A 14,372-nucleotide genomic window follows, 5' to 3' on the forward strand; every position below is an offset into this window, starting at 1 on the left:
TTAAATTGTGTTTGTTTAATCAGTACAACAAACTAAATGTTTTGGGGTGCTTTAACCTCCTTCTGTGCTTTAGAAGTAAGTGGATTTTGTAGGGTCTGGGGCCCCACTTTCCCTCGTGGGTAGTCCAGGCTTGTGTAGCGTGTGTATATATCAGTATCAATAATATTATAAGTGAAAGAGAAAGGACTGTGCAGATAATGACTTCAAATGTGATTGAGAACAGTAATATGTGTGAGTTTAATTAAAACAGAAATAATGTTAATTGTTTTTGTTGCTGATTTTTACAGCTTTGAAGATGAAGAATAGAGGATACATAATCAAGTCATGGCAAACTCTAAAAAAAAAAAAAAAAAGGTATAGGCTTTGTTCTTAATTAGGCAAACCAAAAAGGAACATGATAATGGCCTAAACAGCCTTCTATAGCTTTATAGTTCATGTTGATATGTTAGAATTGAAAATAGCTCTAGCTGCATTCCAGATGTTTTGACCACCAACTGGTCTAATTAACCCCTTTTACACAGCTTGTTCAAGGTGGAAATGTACCATTCTCCTCTCTCCTTTATCCTTGCAGTTCTCTATAAAAGGTATGAACACAAATTGGGGGGGACATTGTTATTCCACCATTAAGCCAGCAGCAAACGCCTTAATGGTGGATCTATGCAAAAGGGACAGTCAGCATGACTATGCACACTAGATATCAATGCTGTTGTGTTACATGCCATGTAAAATCACATAGAAGGGCAGTACTACGCTGACTTTGTTTGGTTCAGGTTAAAAAAGCAAAGCCAGCATAATGACAAGGCTTCTTTACAGCAATATTTCAGGATCTCTGTATAAAAGGGGCTACTGATGCTTCAGAATTTTGAACTGACAGAAAAATGCAGTTTGTGAGCACTACACAAACCCACATACAGCTACAAACCACAAGCCGTGTCAAGTTCATGTTTCCAAATCTACAAAATGGTCCATAATACATTCTATTTCTGCAGCTATAGTGGGATCTCAAAAAGAGGTCCCGCTGCTTTTACAACATTTAATTTGGATGTGCTCATCAGTCTCACACACATCATTGCCAATATAATGTCTGTAGGGCAGGTGGACTGTAAAAATCTGAAATGCTCTTAACGCCATACAGTGCCTCACTCTCCATCCCTCAATGCATCTGCAGCGTTCCTCTCACTCTAAAGCCCCCAGCCCAGTTTTTTCTGTTAGAGAAATATGCTTCCAATTTCTGTTTTGTCATTTTGAACTGGAGCAATCCACTGAATGAATTCCCATAGTACCAAAGTACACGTTGGAAAGAGAGAGGCAGGTAGAATGTGGGAAAGGATAGAAAAAAAAAATCTCCCACACTTAACTGGAAATATTTTTTCTCGACTGAGAAGCACAATTTATTTTTCACTATCACTATTTCTCAAGCTCCTCTGGTGTCATTAGTCTCTGGTGAGATTTTAAAAAGTGGTTCTTTTTTTTTTCTTTGTCTCCAAGCACAGGGCACTGGGCATAATCTCACTGCAGATTTACACTTTCTAACATGTAGGCTGTCATTGGTGGAGGAGCAGCCTGGGGATAAAAACGCTGGGGTGGTGAAATGTAATGAAAGTAATCCCATTTGTCTCTCACTCACTCACTCTTGCACTCACTCACTTGATCCCTGTGTGTGGTAGATACGATCATATAATAAGTATGCCAGGACCATACTACATGGTATATTCTTTCGATTCACGGTGATGCAAAAAATAATAAACATTTTTTTTAAATGATTATTATTTGGACACAAAAACACAGGAAACAGCAATTGGATTTTCCTATACTGGACAGTGAGGGAAAAAGATGTTCTTTCTTTCATTAACGACAAATCATGTGTGCTTTAGTTCCAACCATTTTCTGAAGCAATTTCTCTGTTAAAACCACATTACCATCTTATTGTAATTCAAGCTTTAAAAACATGTTGCTGTGTTCAAGGAAGCTCTGACATGCGATATTTGAGAGTCAGTTGCTGAAAATAATCACATTCGCAAGCTACGTTTTTGAAAAAATCATACCTGGAGGACAAACAACAGCTGCTGTCGGAAGGATAATTTAAATTCAGACTTCTTGCTAACTTCTGCCTAACTCTCAAGTGTCATACTGTTTAGTTTTCTATCTTTACTGAAGTGTACAAGGACGGGTTTTCAAATCATTTCTTGCTCACAACTGCATTATCGCCTGATAAAAAATAATACAGGCATTAGCAACTGTTTATACTATAAGGGCCCTGAACTTAAACCTGTGAAAGAAAGGGAAGGAAAAAAATCAAAAACATTGCTACATTATGCAGTGAATGGGCAAAATAAACAATCCAAAATCACTAGTATGGTCCATAAAGCTCTCAAAAGTATCTGTGATTGAAATAAGTAAACCCAAAGTATGTTGTCTTTAAAAACTCTACCTGTTAGTAAGACATGCAGCCCAGTTTATGATTGCACACACTGTATTTCTCTTAGAAGGTGCTCACTGTAACACCTTTAAGATGCCAACATTGCATGAACAAACAGACGAATACACTCTTACACTTGAAGTCGCACCAGCCTGGCTCTTCTGGCTGTGCTTCAACAACATGCAAAAAATTGTGCGTTATTGAAAGGAACACAGCAAGAATTTTGAACTCAAGAACTTGACAGTGGAATGAAAATGTGTCATATGCAAATGCATTGAAGGCAGTTGCAAACTAAGAGGGGAGAGGAGAGCAGTGTACAAGGTATGTTACCTTATATAAACTGATCACATTCTCCTGGAGATAATCATCAGCTGTGCTTTTCGATATCAAGCAGGCAGGAATAGAGGAATTCAAGAGTTTCAAGGTACTAGCCAAGTTTAGCTGAATCTGGTGTTATGTTCTAGCCCCAGCTGACCAACTGTGATTTTGGTCTGTCACATACATACATGGCTGCAAGATCCGTGCCAGTCTGTTGCAGTTAACATGCTATGTATAAAAAAAGTGACTTGGTGTGAGAGTTTATTGTCCCTGTTTTACGGAATAATAATTAGCTTTGGATTTTGACTGAAAAGGTCAGCTGCAGTTATGATGAACATTTTATGGCTATCTGAGTCTGAGAACTGACTACTAAATCACATCTTAAAGGGGTCATATGCACATTTTGAGGTCTATTTTTTTTGTTATATTTTTTCTGGGGCTATATTGGAAAAAGTCTGCATGATTTACAGCTCAAATAACTCCTTATTTATCTTATACTGGCCCTTTATGCAGTTTATCTGTTTTAGTGCCTGTCTCTTTAAGGTGCCCCTCCCAAGGAGCTAATTGTGTTCTGATTGGCCAGCTCCCAGAAGCTGCCCCTCTGCAGCCTTCAACCAGCTCCACAGGATATGTTTACAAACAGTAGTGTTAGGATTTCACTTAATTTTCTTGTTCTTTACTCAAAATGTCACGTTCTCCATAAAATATCGAAGTGGTCAACACCATGGAAGAGCCTTAGCAACAATCTTATAGGAATTGGGCATTCGCAAACAATATGAGGTCAGTTTGATGGGGAAGTAGAGGTAACTTGGAGTGTTCCGAGCACACTGAGACTTTCAGGGATCAGAGCATTTTTATCACCTCAAGTTTTTGAACCTTGATTAATTTTAACATAAATATGTGGCATTTTAACAGTATAAAAATAACAGAAAATCACAAAAAAGGGTTAGGGTTAGGATTCTACATGAAAACAAACTGCCAACCACGTATGGTAGAATTTCTTTCTGTGTTGAGCTTTTGATTGTTTAACTCGCAATAAATAATACCTCTTAAAATACTGTTAATATCTCAGTACACTGATTTTACTGGAACTTGTCACACATGGGTTAGCAGCAGACAACCACCCATTGCTAAATAGAGGTGTCTAATAAATTATTTATGAGTGTCTGTAGCAGAGGAAGCAGAGAAGGAAGATCACATTATGACTCTGTGGAAGAAAGAGTCATTACATTCATTGCAGTAAAAATACGAGTGTAGTATGATACATTTCAAATAATGGGGAATTAGAATTAATATAGACTATATAAAGTATTAAATGCTGAAATTGATTACCATTAATAAAACATGAATCAAGTTTTATTATAATTTTGACTGTAAGGAGTGTAACACATTGTACTGGTGTGCACAATTTACAGAGAAAAAAATGAACCGCTCATTTACTCACTATTTATTAACTCCCTTTACACTTTCATATCATAAATATGGGAATATTGTAGCATTGGTATTTTAAATCAGTCAACACATCATAAAACATATTTAAATGGCAGTAAAACTTAATTTCAAATGTCGATTGTAAGAGAATACCAGTCGTAACAAAGAGCCCAAAATGTGCATTATGTGCATTATTCCTTTACCTCCTCTAATTATCTTCAACATTAGACTAATCCTTCTTTCTCTAGACAAGACAACTACATTGTTAATCAGCCCCACCATCACTTTAGGCAAAACTACTGTACAGACCCCCCCCCCCCCCCCCCCCCCCCCCCCCGCGCCCCACTCCTACCCTGCCTACGCACCCACCCACACATCCAATTTTCAATGCAGCCAAATGTTGCTGTTTCACTCTGGAAGATTCTCTATAAAGAATTGTGGGCATTTCCACAAGGGAAGTAAAAAGAAGAACATCCAGAATCAGCTCCAAGAACATCAAGTATTGGCTGATTTGCTACATAACTTTGTTTCATGGCCCTGAGAGGTTTTAATGTCTGAACTTCATCTCCTTTATGTCTGACAGTCGTGCTTGTTCTTTCTTGTTCTCCGTGTATGAAGAAAAAGTATTTTTTTAAAGACAGTAGATGGATATTTTTTGCTTCTTTTAATGAAAATTGTCTCAATGCTTTTTTTTTTTTTGCCAAACACTGAGGTGGATGGTTGAATCAACAGAGTATGTGACTTTCACCTGGAAGACAAACAGAGTGTATAACATGCATATCAAAAATTTGCAGGTATTTGACAAAAAACAATAAATTGAATGCAGATGTCAAAAGAAATAGCAACACATTATACTGATATCTGAATATAACTGTACAGTGTGCATATCTTTTGTCTGATTTTGACATGGAACATCACAGCTGATGGTCTGTTTCATACTAATAGTCGTAATTGTTTTCATGTAGTCATAAACATGTTCTTCCTCTATGTTCTTCTTGAAGGATAAGGCTGGTTTTTGTGTGTGTGTGTGTGTGTGTGTGTGTGTGTGTGTGTGTGTGTGTGTGTGTGTGTGTGTGTGTGTGTGTGTGTGTGTGTGTGTGTGTGTGTTTGTTCTTGTTTTTTCACACGTATCCTATTGTCAACAATTGCCATTAATAAACCAAAACTGTACAACAAAAGACTACTAACTCCAACTCACGTAATCTGTCTGTAGCCCCTTTGTTAGAAAAGCTGTAAACCTTTAAAATGGGTCACAAATATAAAGTTTTATTTTTAAAGAATGACCAGGAATTTTCTAAAAGAGAACTGTAGTTTTTAGCAAACATTACCCAAAAGAGAGTAAATAGTGCAGTTGTGAGGGGCTATTTTCATCCGTGGATTAATACACATTTGATGCACTAGTGAGTATTTTCAGCAGCACCATGCATGTGGGATTAAGTTATAATACAAAACAGTTACAATGATGATCATAATGGAGGAACATGTTAATGCAACGCTGTCATTCTTTTTCGTCTTTTTAATAGTTTTTCCGACAAAAATGGATCTATGGCATTGCAGAATAAACTATATCAGGCTTTGAATACACAGCTAATATATACATCTATTTTGGATTTTGGTCTTTTCATGGGATTTGTCCTCTGCCTTAACCATTACGGCAGATCAGAAAATGTCACATGGACTATTTTGGAAGACACTGACAAGTTAACTATATTGATATGAAGATAGAACGACTTTGTTTAATGGGATTTGTGTACTTTTGTACTGTAACCTTGTTTTTGATCAGTACCAAGATATTTTTATCATGTATCTTAATGATTTTGTATTTTTCTGTTATTTGTTTGCCGCAAAGTACATTTCATCCGGTTTAAAAGTACTATACACACATATCAAGTTTGCTATTTTGTCTGTGAGTTCGACAAAAAGAATCACTTTGGCAAACTTAGCGTGTTTGAGTTTGGGCTTTCGCCATTACAGCCTCCCCATGGTTGACTGGGGCCCAGTGTAACCTCGGAAACAGCCCAACCAACACTGCTGCCTGAGGGTAGAGCAGAATGGGTGGGTGAGAGAGGGTGACATGGTGAGGAGGTAATGTTTGTGGTGGTGAGGGCAGAGAGGTGTGAAGATAATAGCCCCAATGGGGAGATATGCAAGGCAGGGGTGCTTTATGAGGCTTGGTCACTCTGGTGTGAAGGAGTCCTGCGTTGCACACAGAAACTGAAAGAGTAATCTTCAACTTATTCAGTTTTTTATTTTCAGTAGCTTTGGATCTGTCTTTTACTCTCTTCTTGTCTCTCCTCTTCCATCTAAAATTTGCTTTATTTTCATGACTGAAGTACCATATCACCCAATCACGTTGTGAGAGGTTTATAATTGAAGTATAATAATTCGGAATATAAAAAAAGACAATAAATGATGTGCACATTATGACATAATTTACACACAGCTACAGTTACATCACCACAACATAAAACACCACATTTTTATTTTGATAAAATTTTTGTATTTTTTTAATCAAATCCTTATCTACCCATCTTTTTCTCTTCTTGTCTTTACCTTTGTTTTGTGTGTTTTTTTCCTTGCAAATTCAACCCACAACTTATACCTATAGCACCCCAGTATGTGAATACTTTGCATAATACAAGTTTAGATGTGCACAAAAGTGTACCATAAAAACTGCATTACTCTACTATGTAATATATTGTACAATAAAAGACAAAGAAAGAACTCTAAAAAATAAAAGATGAGATGTATAAGTCAAGTCAAGTCAAGTCAAACTTTATTTATAAAGCACATTTAAAAACAACCTCAGTTGAACCAAAGTGCTGTACAGTTATTAAAATACAATATAATTACATTAAAAATGGTTCTTTCTTAAAAATGTCTTAAGTTCATTAGTCATTAGTCAAAAAAGAAAAGAAAAAAAAAAGAAAATATTGCCAGCATGTTGAGACTAATCTTTGTCATTGAACATTCAAAGAACACATGTGTACTTTAACAAAAAACTAAGACATTTTAATTGTTCCAGAAAATGTCACCTTTGAGCAATCAGTTGGATACAGACAAAGTATGCAAAGTACTTACTTATGTGCTGGTTTAAAATGCTATTATGTCTTTGGTCAACTTCACATACCATTAATCAGTTCAAAAAGTGAATACAGCAAAAACTTTTAGGTCTTATCAAATTCTTGGATGCTAATTAAAAGTGGAAATTGGTTTTATTTAGCTCGGCATCCATTGTTCTTCTTTGTTCTCTTTTTCTATCTCTTTTAATCTGATGCACCAGATGGTTTTTTAAACAGAACCATCTAAAAAGTCGTCCTTGGAAACTGTTTGGAAAAGGACAGGCAATTTCAAAAAAATACTTGGCAAGTGATTGGATGAACCATCTGTCTGTCACCATGTATCACCATCTTACCTTGCAAGGTAGCTAGATTTGCAAGATCATGCAAGAATCTTCCCAGGACACTGATTGGTTCAAACCACTGGTGTTTTGCACACGAGATGGATTCTTGCATGATCTTGTGACGTTGTGATCTCGTGAATCCAGCTGCCTCACAAGGAAAATCTATTTCTACATCTCCCCTCCACTTGAACTCTCCCTCTCTGTGTCTCTCTACTGTCTCCCTCCCACTCTACATTTTTTTTGCCTCTCCCCCTGTCTCTCAAATACCACACTTACAATTTCTTGTGTAAACAAACCCCTCACTGACTCTCTCTCTCTCTGTGTCCTTGACTTTACGTCTCATTATCTGTCTTCAAGGACAGAGGGGGGTAAAGTGGCTGGAGGGAATCATGTTTCATCATCCAGCCATATGAACTGAGATGCTGCCCTGACATCTCCTTTTGCAGCTGCTTGTCTGAATATTATTGTTGTTTATGACTTGGTGCAATATTCAGAGTGGAAATCTTTCTTTTTGGTCATACGTCGAAAGGTTCAAGGGACCGAGTCATTACATCCAACGAAAATTAGTCTCAGGCCATCACTGTGGAGGGGGAAAAAATAAACCACTTATCTGTGGAACGTCTGCAGTAAGGCACTTGGCTTTATAAGGAGAGAGGGGATTGGGAGCACTCACTAGTGAGTGGTAGTTGCATGTAGACAAGCGTCTGAGAGGGAGGGGAAAACACTCACAAAAGCTGAGTAGTTTGTGTGGTTCGCCTCCAGAGGGTACAGGTTTACAATGGAGAGGAGGAGAGCAAAATAGAAACTTCAAATGGCAGAGCTGCAGCAAGAGCAGCAGCCCTAATGACATGATTAAATACCAGAATGCCTTGTGAAAAGATCAAGTGATTTGTCATGATCCTCAAATTCACCTTCATGGATAAAACACAGGCAACTGGGCGAAGTAATAAGAGTAAGAAATGCATTATTGGGTTGGATGTTTGAAGGTTTCGGTGATGGAACACTTTGAAGTGAGTCTTGTGCTTTTCAGTTACTCACTAAATCCCATAAGCTGCTATAGTATCTCTAACGTCCAGACTGGGTTTTCTTTAATCACAACTAGACAGTGACTGTTTTTATCCAGCGAAGCCTCCTGCTTTGTAGTTTTGGGAAACAACAACAGAATCAATTAAACAGCACGGGGGACATGGCACGAAGGCGGAGAGGAGTAAATAATGGCAGAGACAGGTCATAAAGAGGAGCAGTCATTTAAATCGGAAGAGAGACATTTACTGTCCCATTATAGAAATGTAACAGGTAACATTCATGAACAACCGATGTTCAGACTGTAAAATGAGGAGATTTCACAGTGGGAGCTGGTAAATTTCTCAGGAGCGAAGATTCAAAAAGCAGATGCAGGTATACTTGTGCATTTGCGAGATGGAGACACAACAGTGACTCAAGGGCAACTTTAATACACTGCAGAGAATTGAGCAAATGAAATGATGATAAGTTATCATCCTCTACTGGAGCTAGACTATATGAAACCGAAGATGGACTGAATGAAGACAGAACAGTGGGGCTACAAAAAGTGGAAGAACCACGATGGAATCCAATCGGGAGCAAAACAGATCTAAATTGGATTTGATGAGAATTGAATGTACAGTAGTCTTTCGTTTTTTTTCTCCTGATTATGACAAAAAACTCATGCTGAGCATGTTTGTTGGGGGAGTGTTGCAGGCCTTCAAGGTGATAAGCCCTGCAAAGGCCAAGTACATTAATGAATTGACATTACACCAGAATCAATGTTGAAGCTCTCAGGGTCTGTAAAAACCACACTTAATGAAAAGGGATTACTCTCTTAAGATCAAGGTCTTCCACTCCCCCTTTTCCCCATGTTCTTTTTCTTTTGCTCTTTTGTATTCTGTTGTCTTTTCTGGCCACTCTCCCCATCCTCTCTGAAGAAAAAACACACATACACACATTATAATTTTGTCCATAATTTCACAAAGTATCCCCAGTCTAAAATGTACCGACAACTGTGGCAGTATGCCAGTTGTGATTGGGTGAGGCAGAACCTTAGATTTGAGACTCTATTATTCATGTTTGGGTATGCTTGAATAAAACTACTTCATACAACTTGTCATCAAACTATGTTTAAAGGCAAAATTCAAAAATGCTGTTCCAAACAACCACACTCAAATGTGTGGTGAAAGACCTGCCATCAAAGAAAGGAGTGATAAACAATAATCGTTCAAATGAGTATGACAGCACATAGTTTTGGACAGTATTACCCCAAGGGAATGGAAAATGTTACACTTGTTTGTGCAGACAAAAAATGACTGAAATATTTGTTTGCAGAATATAAAAACAGAGCTTGAGAAAGAGCTTCAAATCTTGTCTGCTTTTTCACCTCCAAACAGTTGGCCAATCACTTCGTAAAGTCGGCATGCTTGTCGGATTATTTCAGAAAAGTTATAAAAAATGTTGACATCCAACGTGTGTTTGTGGGTAGGGGGTTTAGGGGTAGACCTGAAAGTGAAGGGATATAGGGCTTGAAATGGTCAAATATCAGAGCAAGAAGAAATAAAAAATAGCAACAGACAGGTTGCATTAGACCCGAAAGGTTTGCAACAACCTCAAGAGGCCTTGACATTTGCCTTGGATTTTCTCCAAAACATCCCTGATAAATAGTTACATGTATTTATGTATATGCACACTTTGTTAATTTGTAGGAATTTGATTCACTTTGCGGTTTAATCTGCTTATGTGTACATATTATTAAAGTTGACCCGCAGCACAGTCTTAACTAAACGTGGTTTTAAGTGTGCACAAGTACTGTATATGCATGTGTACCGTGCGTGGGTTGATGCATGTGTTGGGTGCTTTGTGCTCCCTCAAGGCTGTCTTTCAGCTCTGACTTCCACCCAGTGAGTCCTCTTCGTTTATTGGTCAGGCTACTGTCTCTTGAACTAATGAGCCACAATGCATTGCTGTTCCCTCACACACTTTTCTGCTTGATTTCACATTTCTCCTTGCCTCTTTGAAGCCATTAGTTGAGACTGTTGAAACTCAGTGTGTGTGTGTGTGTGTGTGTGTGTGTGTGTGTGTGTGTGTGTGTGTGTGTGTGTGTGTGTGTGTGTGTGTGTGTGTGTGTGTGTGTGTGTGTGTGTGTGTGTGTGTGTGTGTGTGTGTGTGTGTGTGTGCGTGTGTGCCTTAACGTACATGAAGCATCCAACTCTCACCTGCTATGAATAATTGATCTGTTTGAATCTAGGGCACATGAGGTTTGTATGCAAGAAGGCAGCTGCTGCAGCAGGAAAGTACCTTACAGTTTGTTTTAAGAGAAACACCAGAAGGTAGAGGCTGCTGAACTGGAAAATACCCCCTTTCATCGCAGGTATAGGTCAATACTGACCTGATCATTTTAGTAGCATGTAAGGAGTCCTGGATATGCTCGGTGTGTGTGTCTCCAGGGTTAGTGAATGGCATATCTATACATGCCTTTAGGATGTACTTTTAATTAGCAGTTTCAAGTAGCTAAATTCAGATTATGGCCTTTAATCGCAAACAATGTTTAATTTTTTTTTTTAAACTAAAGGAAATTTGTGGAGGAGATGGTGTAACAAAGGTTGTTTACTGTAGGGAAAATATGTCTAAGGTTTAACAAAACACTCAGCCACACAATTTAACACAATACAATTCAAGAGCTACAACAAATCTAATATTTATCTGGTAAATAACATGAAATTATTCATGTTAGTACATGGGAATTGTTAAGTCATGCATTTAACTGCGCTCTGACTATCCTCACAAGTATTCAACCCAGAATCACTGCGGATTGTGAAATAGTCATGAAATTTATGTGTATTGCCTTGTTTTTTCTCATTTGTTAATCTTTTCTTTTTTGTTCCACTATAACCGCTAGAGGTATTTTCCTCATTATCATATCCCATATTAAGGTTTTCTTTTAATGATCTCCTCAACACAAGAACATGAAAGTGTCCTTGGTAACTCAACAATATGATCGGTTAATGTTGAGGTCATCAATAATTATTAATTCTTCTTCAATAATAAGAAATCAAGTTGTTTTGTTTTGTTTTTTTTTGGGGGGGGGGGGTTTGTCAGTTTTGCATAGCGGAAGACCATAGCCATGATGCACAGCCACTGTTGCTATGGAGGTTGCTATGGAGGTTTGTTATCTGTTCCAAAACTTTTATTTACTATTTTGTCTAGTAAATTAATTACTGAATTTATTCCAAATTCATTAAGATTTTGCTCATGGAGTCCCCCACGTCATACACAACAGAGATAGTGGTGTTTGGATTTGGATTCGGTTTGGGTTGCTATTGTGGCCAATCGGCGGAAATTTGAAATGGAATGAAGCCCACTGATGGCAGACATCCCAAAAGCAGTATTCATATGAGCTAAGTCCACCCACAACACAGTGCTCTTCCCTAACCTGCCTTTGCACAAAATTTCATTCAATCTTGTACCATGGCCACATAAACGGGATTAAGAAGAGGTTAACAAACTGAACTTTACATTTCACATCTTACTTACTTTCACTTCATACTTACTTACTTTCCCCACTGCAGTGACAGGGATATTGTGCTGCAGGAGCTGGAGTCCTTTGGATGAGAATAATCTGAGGTCATGACTCACTCATCCCATGGGACTTACCACAAAAAGTAGGTGGTTCCCCAGTATCCTGGCAAAATACCCAACCTGGCTCTCTCCATCTGGCCACCTAATTATCCCTCAGTGTAACTGGCTCAATGATTCCCTCCCTCTCCACTTCAAACTGATGTGTGGTGAGCATCCTGGTGCAAAGTGGCTACCATGCATCACCCAAGTGGGTGCTACACATTGGTTGTTAAGATGTATTACGGCTGGCTGGCTGGCTGGCTGGCTGGCTGGCTGGCTGGCTGGCTGGCTGGCTGGCTGGATGGATGGATGGATGGATGGATGGATGGATGGATGGATGGATGGATGGAGGATCGATAGATAGATAGCCCACATACTTGGTTGTGAGAAGTCCTGCCCATATGCATTCATAATATACAAAATCACATCAAGCAAACTGCAGTGACTTGAACCATTTACCTGACTAATCTGGCTCTACAATGAATAGTCACGTTGGGGAATAATAACCAAATGAAATGACAGCAGTAAAATGTGTTCCAGCCATGCAGCTAGATTTTGGCCTAAATGCACCCTCAGTTGGACTGCACTGGTTTTGAAATGCCCACATAACTTACTAAGCATACAGCTCTGCACGTCAATTTATAATTATTTTTAGATACTCAGCACAACATGTGCAATCGTCCACATATTTATCTGTGGGACTCATAGGTCCACACACAAATAATTTCTGTTTTGCAATCATCTATGCAAATATTTATTCAGATCTTCTTGTCCCAGCAGATAAAAGCAATAGAATAACAGAATATTCTGACACATTTACCAATAAGTCTCATGCTTACCTTGTCTTATTTACCAAAACAGTCCACTGTCTATCCTATCCTGCCATTTGGAGCACCTGGTTTGTTTTATGGTTGTTTAGATATAAGTTTGGATATTATTAAAAGACATACAGGAATTGACAGTGAGTAAAAAATGCATACTGATAAAATTAAAATAAAGAAATAAAACAGGATAAAATCTTAAATGAAAACAAATGTTAAGTTATGTAGCAATTGTAGTTTTAAAAAATAAATAACAAATAAGAAAAAAAATACAGCTTGTGTGTTCCCGAAGTGGTTCAGGCTCAAAAGGTATTTATAACTGAAATACAAATTGAGGGGTACATCAGCATACTATTACACTGATTGGACTGTTATATTATAGTTTTGTGTCATTGCATGAATCTAAAAAACATACGTAAATATTTTATTTATTTATTTTACATTTGGCCTGCTTTGGTCATTTCACCGCGCTTTTCTAAACACAGTGTTTATTTATTAACTCCACAGGGGAATTTCACCATTTGTTTGGCCCCTTCCACAGAAACATCAAAGCACAGGGTCAGTTAAAGAGCAGCAGCCCTGAAGCCGGTAATGATTCAATGGTTTGCTCAGATTCTTCATAAAGGAAATGCTTGCTGACATGAGGCTTAAAAACAGGTTCTGTGGTTCATGGACTAACTACAGTGCCAGTGTTGTAGACATGTTTCCCCAAGTGCACAATGAACTGATAGTCACCTCTTCCTCTCTTTACTTATGAATTAAGTAATTTTTTACTTTTTAACAGTAAAAACAAGAAGTTTCTGAACAAGAAGTTTCTTTGTTAATCGTTGCTTTTCCGTCTTCCTGTCTGCTCCCTGTCACAGTATTGCCACAACTCAGCTGTCACTCTTGACAGAGACATCCAGTGATTGGCTGTTGCACTCTGTTATTGACATACATGCGCATGATTGAACAAGATGCAGCAACTGGATGAGCCGGGCAGACTGACAATAGTCCAGCCTGCTGCTGAGAGCTATAAACTCCACTCAAACTTTGCCAAACGGAGTAAAAGCAGAATATAACTCAAATGCGTGAGGCAGGAAGCAGAGTGGTAGTGCACATGATTAGAGTCCTTTGTGCAAGTCCTATGCCTCAGTGTGTGTTGCAGCCTTAGATGGGCTTGATCCAAATATAAAAAGACAATTTAATTAACAGTCAAGCATTAATTTATCTATGTATTTGTATCCATATTTTAATTTGTTTTGTTTTTTTCGTCTAAATTCAACATTTCTGTGACACTCAAATATAATTAGCAGACCAGTCAGAGTTAATATCATTTATATCAAGTATAGCTGGTGCTTTGGAAAAGTGATGG

This window comes from Scomber scombrus, chromosome 5 (genome assembly GCF_963691925.1).
Source record: "Scomber scombrus chromosome 5, fScoSco1.1, whole genome shotgun sequence".
NCBI classification, from domain to species: Eukaryota; Metazoa; Chordata; class Actinopteri; order Scombriformes; family Scombridae; genus Scomber; species Scomber scombrus.